This window comes from Suricata suricatta, chromosome 2, assembly GCF_006229205.1.
Source record: "Suricata suricatta isolate VVHF042 chromosome 2, meerkat_22Aug2017_6uvM2_HiC, whole genome shotgun sequence".
Lineage (NCBI taxonomy): Eukaryota > Metazoa > Chordata > Mammalia > Carnivora > Herpestidae > Suricata > Suricata suricatta.
The window spans coordinates 71,859,875-71,870,609 of record NC_043701.1 but is presented as its reverse complement, the minus strand read 5'-3'; positions in this window follow the sequence as shown (position 1 = coordinate 71,870,609).

Below are 10,735 nucleotides of genomic sequence, written 5' to 3'. Positions count from 1 at the left end.
TAGGTGCCAGAGGCAAAATCTAGTTGGAGAGACCTATGGGGCTTACTTTCCTAGCGTCTGTGTAATAATTAGGAGAGGCTTTTCAAAATCCAGTCTGAATGTTTTCATCATAACTTATTCATATGATATTAATCCTATGACCCGTGTGCTTGTCCAATACTGTATATTACTACATTTGCAAAGCACACTGCAGGAGAGTTGTATGGTAAATGAATGTTCTTGCATATGTGTGTGTGTGTGTGTGTAGGCAAATGGAATGATCAGGCACAATATATTGTCCAGTTAAGAACAATCTGTACTTAACCCGAATGCACTACCACACCGAAAGTGTCAGTATTGCAAACATATTTAAGATGGATGTCTCCTGGGATTTGATGTTGATTCCTTTGTATTCTCCTTACCCTCTTAGGCGAGGCGTTGGGATATTGGAAAGTAAATCATTGGGTTACTGAGAAAAAAAAGTCATTATTTTTGTTTTTTAGTGGCTCTTAAATTTATGTACAGGAATGTCTATCACAGCATTATTTAGAATTACAAAAATGGGGAATAGCCACAAAGGGGAAATGGTTGAATACATCCACATGGTGGAATTTTTCAGCCATAAAAATATGTTCAAAGAATTTTTAGTGATAAGTTACAAACTATAATGTGTGCATGATCCCAATTATGTGAATATATATGTACACGTAAACCCACTCTCCACCACAAACTTCAGCTTGCTTGATCTACTTCTCCTGCCAGTAATCTTCTGCCTTTCTGATGCTTGTGATACCTTGACCTGTCCAGTTTCTCCCCTCCATCAGGCTGTTGCTATAGTCACTGCACTGGAAGCTTGGATTCATTTTATTCAAATATTTACTGAGGCATAACTAAATCCCAATGCCCCCAATTTTAAATCAAAACATTTGTTTTCTCGATGTCATCAGAACACAGCTGGGGAACACTGAACAGCCATCAGAATACATCATGGTAAGCACGTTATCATCAACCTTAGCAGGGTCCTCAACACTTACCAGGCATTTTAATATCTTTCAATCCACTTCTGTCTTCCAGTTTCCAAGATGGCTCATCTGCCCCTCTCATTCTCTGCTGAAATCTCAAATCATGGCAGAAATATTTCTCCTGTTGTCAAAGTGTCTTTTTCCAAGTTCCCCAGGCCTTATATCCCTCCCAGCTTCTCACTCTTTTATATCCCTTTTTTCTGTTGATTTTCTGTTTCTTCCTTTCCACTGTAATCTTTCCTACAGCATTAGATTCACTCTTCTTTCACCTCCTATTCACTTCTCAATCCCTTCCAAGTGTCTCCTTGCCCAAACCCCAAACTTTTCTTTAAAACTTATCTTGGTATGTTTACTACATTTTTTAATGGAATCTTACTTATTACCTTATTTGACTCTCAACTGCCTCCAACATACGTGCCTGTCTCTCTGCCGTGGAACATTGTCCTTCCTGTCCTCTCATATACTCACCTCTGATCCTTGTATTGCTACCTTTCTTGAAGTTTCTTCTCATTCTCCTTTGCTTTCAGGAGTCTGGTATCTCAGGGTTTAAACTAATACCCTCTCTTAATTACTTTCACTCTTTCTTCGCATGTTTTAACTCACTTCATTGGCTTATGTTGTCATCTACATGTTCATCACTTCCAAGTTTCTATCATCAGCCCAGTTATCTGAGTTTCAGACTGTATGTACAATTGCCTAGGAAGCATCTCTACGTGGATGGTATCTCACAACAAATGTGTTCATGATATAAGCATCCTAATTGGCTCCACCTCCAAAGTTTTATCAGACTCCTTTACATCTTACGTTACACCTCCTTCTACCTTACCCCCACATGCAGTCAACAATAATCACTTACTAAATAGGTAGAATATAATTTTTATAACTGACTTACTGAGTGCTTGTTAATTTCAATGCAATCACATAGCAAAGCAATGTAATTTTGTAAGCTTTGCCATTTTACCAGATTAGCAGAACATTTTGGGAGAAGCAGTAATGTCCTTTAAAGACATTTAATGAACAGGTTGAAATTTATCATATGCTATAATTACTTAGTGAGATGGTTGAATTTCTTCACTTGGAACTCCTTTAAAGCAAGTTAGATTACCATATATCTAAATATGTTTAGAAGAGGTTCTACTTTGAGGCAGGAAGGTAAAATAAATTATCTTCCAACCTCCTTCTGAAGGCCATAATTTTTCAGATTTCAAGAACCTTTTAATAGATGGTTCTTTTTGCAGGTTCCAAGTTTCAACAGCCTTCTCTCCTATATATTTTTCTATGCTTTTTACTTTCTTACTAATAGACTTTTGATGAGTATTCTTTCCAATTATTTTTTGTTTGTTGTGTGCATGTTTCTGTCATGCTATACAAATCGGTTTAAAATAAGTCGATGAACATTATTGAGGGTTCCAAAGTGTTCATTCAAATGAAATTCAAGAGTAGGACACCTAAGAGAAAAGTAAGGGATAAAATCATCTAATAAAAAGCAGAATTCGTTCCTGTTCAAAGAACACAATTTTCTCATCACCCCTAAAGCACATTAGGTTGTTGATCATACATTTGAAGTATTTCTTTCTGAGAAATTGCATTTTAGGTCTTACTTCAAATTTTAATTTTCTCAGGCTCTCAAGTCTACCAAATATAAGCATGGCTCAAAGTCCTGCTTGACACAGTTTTAGAAAAAACATTAGATAGCCACCATTTACTGTGCTTATAATAGGTGGCCGATATTATACTAAATGGCTTACAAACCTGTTTTTTTTCTTTAATCTCATTTTTAATCATGATAATCTTGCAAGATGGATGTTGTGAGAAACCAAAGTTAATAAATTTATCAAGATTTTACAACTAAAGATTGGAAGAGCAGTTCTTGAAACACATGTCCCTGACTTCCAAATGTTAACAAACGGGTATGCAAGTCCCCAGATATTTAAGTTTTATTATTTTTTTACTTTCACTTATACTTTTTCCACTATATTTTTTGATATTTAATATCCACTCTCTTCAAAAAATAAAGTTCCTGTGTGTAAGAGAGGGTGTAATATAGACTTATTTTATCATCATGTTGAAAAATTTCTAAGCAATCAATTTCACTGAGGTTTTGAAATTTAAACTTAAATTTCTATTTTTTAAAATATTCCCTATTACAGTGAATTATCAAGCTAGGGAATAAACCACCCATCATTTTGTAGAAGACTTTTCTGTTTCAGTTTGGCCTTGGGCAAATTGTTGTGTCATCACTACACTAGAAATTAAGCTGTGTCTGTGATGACAATTACTTGTGCAATTTCCTGAAACCCCAGACCAGAGCTGAGACCATGCCCATGATTAAAGACAGCACAATAGAAATAGAGAGCTTCGTGAAATATGGAATACATCTACTGCAAAAATGATAGGGCTTTTTGAACAGAATAAAGAATTCTTAGAGAAGAACTATTAAATTTAAGAATGCCTGCTTATTGACTAAGAGATTAAATATCTTATTTTTCATAGTTTTTTATGTGCTTGGGTTGTATATAAGACTTTATATTCTGTCCAAGATCCCCTCCAAATAAAATATTATACCTTTAACTGTGTTTCAGTTCTGCGTATCTTGATTAGATTTTCTTTTTGATCAAAGTCCTGATTTTCACATTTGAAATATTAAAGCACATTCACACTTGTTTCTCATTCTCAATTCAAACAGGTGAAGAGAAAAAAAAATCTTTACAAGCTTTTCCCATAGTCTGGAGGGGCTAATTTGCAAGATCTTGAATCTCTGGAAAACAGTTTGATTTAACTATAAAAAGAAACTGAATCCTAGATGTTTCCTGATAACCTACAGATTACTGCCCTCATCAGCACATCTTTTTTTGTATAAAGACCAGATATGTCTGAATTACACAGGCTAAGAGACAATTTACCTGATTTTCATTTAGCTTTTTCAAACAGTAAATATCAAATCTGAGGCATCGAAGCTTTACAGTCCCTTGTGCAAATTTTGGTGGGAGTAATGTAGTCACTATACTAGGCAGTTGCTTTTTTTTTTTTTTCCTTCTTCTTCTTCTTCTTCTTCTTTTTTTTTTTTTTTCCTGTCCCAAATACAAATGCTACCATCCAGGCTGTAAAATGATCCTAATCTATTTCATTTGAGTTATCTTTTTGAAGGCGGTCAGAATATAGAACTCCATACGGAAACAATCTTTATTTTCCATTGGATGCATATGTTGCATGTCTAATGAAATGCATTTCACATATTTATTTTAAGTATGTGATAGAATTACAACATTGACAACTTTCATGATCTTCAAAAAATGTGATGCATTTTAAACATATGGTGATGCCTATCTCTGTCATAGAAATACTTAAATAAAGAGTACTTAGTTCTGTAAATATAAATACAGAGAATTAAATACATCTTATTTGTATATCTGTATATTTATATAAATATCAAATCTATTTGATATTTAAAAAACAAAGTTTTGAGATACTTGGATTTTTGATATTTTGCTCATAGCAACTTTGTAAATACAATAATAAAATGTCACTGAAATTCTGCAAGTAAGATCACAGTTGGTTATCAGTTTGAATTTTTCTGACAGGCAGGCTGGTTGAGAAAGCTTTCTCTAAATTATATCAGCAACACAATAATTGCTACCTATTTTTGCTACACTTAATATTTTCTCCAATTTTCCTCCAAGTTGAATATTCAACTCTTATATCCCCCCAATCTCTAATTTAATGCCATTTATTTTATTTCGTAAAACATCAATTTTTTAAATACTCTAATGCAACATATGGTGTCTTGAAATTATAGCAACAATAATAGTATTATTACACTAAGAAGTTAGAAATTGTTTTGTTTGATGACTAAACAATTCCTGAGTGCCGAATTTGAGTAGAAATCAGACCTCTTAGAAAAACTAAAATTAAATTTTTTTATTCTTTGATATTTATTTTCCTTGATACAGTGGCACTAAATATACGTTTCTACTTAAAATTCTCAATATGGAAGATAAGAGAATGTTTATACATATTCTTACAAACATTCAGTACTTTTCATGTGCTTTCTAAGTAGATTGAACTTTTTGTTGTTAAGGCCTTGATGTAATCATAAGTAGCCTGGGTAATTTTCCTTTTGGGTGAACTTTACATTCATGTAAAATAAAGACAAAAACCTAAAATATTTCCTAAGAAGATGGAAAAATAAGTTACTATCAATTCTTTTTAAAATGTTCTCCTTTGAGATGTAAAATGCTTCTAAAACTTTTGTACTTCTAGGTCAATTGTTCTATGATTTCCTTCACATTCTACATCATCTACTTTATGAAGGGGAGTTCAAGATTCAAATGAATGTGAGGCATATCTTAGTCTTTTACTATTTGAGGAGAGATCTGTATATTTGGGCAGGTGTTCTTAATTTGGGCTCCATTGACACCTTGGGGTTCTTAGGAAGGGATGCAGGGGGTTCATGAACTCTCTGAAATTGTACACAGGGTATCATGTGATTGTGCATATATAAATTTTTATAGAAAGAAGATCCATGGCCATCATACATCCACAAAAAGTTAAGAACCACTACACGGTAGGTAAGATCTTCAAGGTTTCTTTCTGGAGGTCCTCAAGTTTAGTGTATGTGATATTCATCACTTAATACACATCTGCTAAGTTACTTTGGAAGCAATCAATAGCAACGGTGTCTGGCTGGCTTTAGCAAAATGAGAGTTTATTGTAATAGGTGAAACAGCTCAAAAAACTTTAAAAAATAATCAGAAACCAAATTTGGAAGAAGCTGGAACTGGGCTAGAGTCAAGGCTCCAAGAGGAGGAAGCAGGCTGGTAGCCTTATCAGGCTGTAACTGATGAGAATAACCAGAGCCTAATTTTCTCCTCCTTCACTGAATATTCTAAAAATTCAAAATTCAAGGAAATAGTCCAGTTGTCCCATCCCTTGGTTAGCAAAGGTGTTGCATTTTGACTGAAGTCCATTAATGACTTTGTAAAATTAGAGCTAGGCGATTTCCCTAAATTATATTTAGGGAAGTATTTTTGAGGAGGAGGTGGTGGTCTTAAAAGGAAAGGGGGGGAAGCATTCAAACTTATTTCAACTTCATGAAATACATGGAGCCCAGAAAAAAACCCCCACTATTAAAAGTAGTTCTTTCAAACCCAAATTTAGTCAAAATGTTTCACCGTCCTAGGTAAGGTGAAGCACCTTTCCTCTGTACCTACATACAGTTTACTTGCCAACTTGTCCTATTCTGTTCTAAGTGCCAGTACCCACTCTGGGACACCTGTTTGACCTGGAGCATTGCCATTATCTCTCAACATGTCTCTCTCCATTCAGGTTTTGTTTCTTCCAATTTGTTGTTCTCTTAGCAGACAGAGTAATCTTAAAATTCAAGTCTAATCCTGTCAGTCCTCTGAGAGCATCTTTCAAAGACTATGCATTATTTTATAACAAAATCCTAAGTGCTTAACAGGCCTACGTTTTCCTTCCTGATCAAGCTCTTTCTCTCCCTCTGCGTCTCACACCATCCTCCTTCCATCCCCCAGTGACACTGCTGTTCTTTTCCTGGAAGCAGCGTGCTCCTCTCAGGAGGACTTTCATTTTTTGTCTTCTGTACCATGCTTCTAGAGTTGTTTCTGCCATCTTCTTCACTTAGGTAATGCCTATTTATTTTGCCCCATACCTCCCTCTGTAAGTGTCATTTTTCCTGAAATTCTTGCCTAAACCCTGATAGCAACCCACTTTATAATCTGGGTTTATATTTGAATTTCCTATTGGAGTGTGATCGTTTGGTGTCTAGTATCTCTTCATGAGAAGAAGAACCCTGTTTCTCTTGTCCACTACCATATTCCTGGAAGAACCTAAAATAAAATGGTAAACAATAAATGAAATTATTTCTGCAGCTAGAAATCCCACGAGACACAGACAATATTTTACTTATTTCCCATTTTATTTCTATCATACAACAGAGTCTAACATAATGGTTGCATGAGAGACATTTTTTGAATGAATAAAATAGTACCACCCTACATTAACACAGCACTTGCCATATGCCTCAAAAACATTAGGCACAGAACCTAAGTTTTCATAATCCCTGCAATTATGGATTTTTTAAATTATCACCATCATTTTACAGATTCAAAAAAGAGTGAATGGTGTAATTTCAGTCTTTATTGGGGTTTGTCAGATTCCAAAGCTGTACCAAGCTATATCAAGCTGACTCAGGCAATCACTACTATAATTCATGTGCTCACTTTCCTGCAAGTATTCAGTACTCACCACCAAAACAGCTAGAGTTTTTAAAATGTAACCTTTTACCTTTCTGGGGCTGTAAAAAGTATGTACATGATAATACAAATATTAGGTATATATTAAGTTGTAATTTCTGAAAGAAAGAAACAATGTGTACTTAATTTGCTTTATATTTGTGTACCTTACATGCTCTTGTTATGGCAAATGAAAGTTTAATATATGACCTTGATGATGATAGTGTTTACATTTATCAGAAGGGTGACACTCCAGAGAAAAATCACTTTAGTAGAGGATAACGGATGATAAGCTGAGTATATTGTCTTACTTTTTTGAAATGTTCTGGTTGATGTGTGAATCCTACTAAAGAAATATCATTGAAATATTAATGAGAAGCTAATGAGGTAGGTCTTGAGGTAGGGATGGAGAAAGTGGCTTTTGGGTTTTAGAAACCTTGTTTCCACTTTCATTTCCATGACTGACAAAATATCCGTGATCATAATGTCCTGGTGATATTTTAGATCCTCCTTTAGTTGATAGAGGGACAAGTTAGCATTTAAAATCTCTTTGATTGGGACACCTCAGTGCTTCATTGGTTAAGCATCCCACTCTTCATTTCCAGCTCAAGTTGTGATTTTCCAGTTTCATGAGATCAAGCTCCAAGTGCAGCTTCATGCTGGGCATGGGGCCTGCTTAAGATTCTCTCTCTCCCTCTTTTTCTGCCCTCCCCCTATTTGCACACATGCATTCTCTCTCTCTAAGTAAATAAAAATAATAATAAAATCTCTTTGAGTTTGCTCAGGAATTAAAAGCAAAGGTGCTTTTGAAAACGGGTTGCTATAAAGATTGGTTGAAAGTTTGTACAATGAGCACTTAGACACCCAAATCTCACCTACTGCCCAGATCAGCCACACAGCAGTTTCTCCCCAGTAGTCTGGAGATCTTTACTGAGTGGCATCTAATCAGAGGCATCAAGCAATGGTGAGAGCAAGCCTGAGATGCTGAAGTGAAAATGGAGGGATTGTCTGTAAAGATAAATCTCTATTTTATCAATTTGCTCATAGAATGTTTGAGCTGGGCAAATGCCAACAGGATAACTCTGGGGAATTTTTGGGGGGAAATTCACTAGTTAAAAAATAAGAGATAAGAATATTTAAGAAATTGCAATAAAATACTAGGTACTCTCCTATAGGAAAGTCTCTGGTCAGCAAGTCTTTTCCAGGCAAATAGATGGTCAACTCAATTGTACTGGCTCACTTAAAGACAAGTATGGATAAGAGAAAATTTTACAGATGTCTTAAAGATGAAAAACCAGAGATAAAATATAATAAACCAATAGAGAAAGAGAGAACCATAGAAAACAAATGAAAACAGATTGCAAGGAGGAAAAAATCTTCAAAAATATTTTCCAAAGACAGGAACCAAGAATAGTATAGTGGTGGAGTAGCCAGAGAACAAAAAGAGTTCTTGGAAATTTAAAATATATAAAATGGAGAGAAAAATAAGAAAATTTAACAAATATTTCAGAAAAAAAAATAAGTGTTCACTATTGTATTCTAATATAACATCTATAAAGAACAGACAGTCTGGAGAAAGAGAGAAGGAAAAATTTCTCACAAATGAATGTCATGAGTAAATGATGAATCCCAATAAATTCCTAACACAAAAATGAAAATAATACAACATTGATAACAAAAAGCTTTATGGTATCATACTGAAATTCTAAATCATAGGAACAACAACAACATAAAAAATAGTCAAGTTGGGGGAAAAGTGGTTGAGATTGTGATTCCCAGGCAGTTCCAAAGCTAGAAAACAATGAAGAATTACCTTCAAAATTCTTAGGAAAAGTAATTTTAATCTATAAGGCCAATCAATAATTGAGTGTGAAGGTTGAATTCAGACACACAAATTATCCAAAGCAAAATTCTGACCCTGAACTACCAAGTATTAATCAAAAGATTAATTATGATCTTGATTAAATTTCTCAAACTCTGGGTTTGTTCCTCCATCTATCCATATATATATATATGTGATAAAATATGTGATACATCTGTAAATTGAACTGTATAAACAACACACGTTCTTAACAATTTTTAAATTACTCGAAATTAAACTTTCATAGCAGTAACAACCACTTATCACTCTTGTTTGTTAAGTGCTTATTTAATTATTTTTGAGAGAAAGAGAGAGAGAGAATCCCAAGCAGGCTCCATGTCATCACCACAGAGCCCGATGAGGGGCTGGAACCCATGAACTGTGAGATCATGACCTGAGCCAAAATCAAGAGTCAGTGCTTGATTGGCTAAGCCACCCAAGAGTAGCACACTTATCACTCTTTCTTAAATCAATAATCTATACTTCTGAATGTGTAGTTTTATTCTTACTACCAACTCTGACTTATATTGAAAGTTTGACATGAGAATAGTTAAGGATAATGATTCTCTTCTTATTCACATGAACTGTAGTTAAACTCTCTTAGATAGACCAGGTGAGTTCCCTATGTTTTCCAACCTCAGATACAAAATTGAATTAATTTTTAGTCTATACCACCACCTTGAAGTATGTTTATTTCCTAAATTTTTTTAAAAATCTGACTTTAATGAAGCAAAATAGGAGACAAATAGTTAGGAACTAGTATAGGATTGATAATCTTGTAGCTTTCTAATTGCACCACATACAAAACTCAGGTGCCTGGAAATTTGTTTAATGTTTTAATAGTTTTTCTCAGTATGAATCCTACAATAAGGCCTTGTATAGATTTTTCCTTTTAAGAGAAGAAAAAATTAATTTATACCACTTTTTGAGGATTTTTGCTCAAACCTTATCACATTTTAATACATGAGTTAAATAAACCATAAAAGAGGCATGCATTCATGTTTGTTGTCTTACCTATCTGATATCTCCTACTTCCAGCTGGGCTTCCAGTTTCTTGAAGACAAGGGCTCTTTGACTTAGTATCTTCTACTCTAAGAAACATTTTTTGATTTGTATGTGCTAAATAAGTACTTGTGGAATCAGTAAATAAAAGGTAACAAAATTCTGTTGTTTTTACTCCCCAACAAGCCTTTGATTTCCCTTACAATTTTAAACACAGTTTGTAATTTTATCTATTTATTTATTTATTTATTTATTTATTTATTTATTTATTTTTGAATATAACACAATTTATTTTTTGTAACATATGCAATTATTTTCCATCATTTACAATACAGTAGTTACAATAACACTCCAAACAGAAAAGCAAAGTAAAAAATCAAAACACCAACTTCTATTTCATGTAATTAGACTTATACAGAAATTAGAAGGTTAAGTACCAACTAGTTAATCACCTAATTTCACAGCTATCTGAAGTGGCAATCGTTATATAGCAGCTTATCTATGATGCATTCAAGATACATGATACAATTTATTACTTGCCCATAAGCTACAACACAGCCTGCTTAATACCTTTCCTTAAATTCCACCTCTATACTACAATATACTTGAGGTCCATG